We start from the raw sequence: 885 nt of genomic DNA, 5'->3' as shown, positions 1-885 counted from the left end.
CACAGCAATCCCCTGGAGAAAACAGAATAAAGTGACTACAACCAACAGCGCAGTCCTGCAACTGAGGCTCAGAGGTCATTGTGGAAGAGAAGGGGAAACAGGAGAGGACTTCCAGCTGCTCTGCGTTGCTATTTGACAACCCGGAGGGAGGCACCCAACCTGTCAAATGAGGCAGCTGGGAAAGGAACACAACCCCCAGCTGAATGGGATTGATAGACAGAGCTGCCATGGTGAACCACGTGGAACAGCTCATGGAAGCAGGCAATGATGTATGTGGGTGGGTGTATGGTCAAAGTGACAGTAGCAACAGGAAGGAAGGGGTGGAGAACCCACCCCATAGCAGCTTCTGGGGAAGGTGAGCCAGAACTGATAGGAGTGCTTTGGACAGCGAAAAGGTGGGTAGGCACTGACCTGATTATGAACTAGTTTCCCTCCCTCTCCCACTAGATTTTTGTCAACTCTTCTCTGATTGGCTCCATTTTTCACCTTATTTACATACACACACACACACACACACACACACATTCAGCCAAATGAGACCCAGATGGTTCTATAAATTTGAGTTAGATGACCTCTGGAGGGGTAAAGTCACTGAACAGTCAGAGAAGGAGGATTCCTCACTCTGCAACCTAGCCAGAGCCTGGCTTTTGGGCAGGTTCCTGGCTCCTGGCTGAGGGCTGAGCTTCCAGATGCTCTATTAAGAAGAAACAGTGTGATGAAGACTCACAGAGACAGACAAGTCAGAGGATTGCTGCTCTGAAGCTTCTGTCTAAGCAGAGAGCCTGCTCGGGATCCCACGACTTCAGCCTGTGGGACTCGAACTGTGGACATGGGCTTGGAGCACATTCCTGCCTCTGGCTCTGAGATTCTATCCCTTGGCTGAAG

The sequence above is a fragment of the Microtus oregoni genome, unplaced genomic scaffold (assembly GCF_018167655.1).
Source record: "Microtus oregoni isolate MIOR12 unplaced genomic scaffold, Mior012 000006F_ref0000085, whole genome shotgun sequence".
NCBI classification, from domain to species: domain Eukaryota; kingdom Metazoa; phylum Chordata; class Mammalia; order Rodentia; family Cricetidae; genus Microtus; species Microtus oregoni.
Note: the sequence above shows the minus strand (reverse complement) of the source record.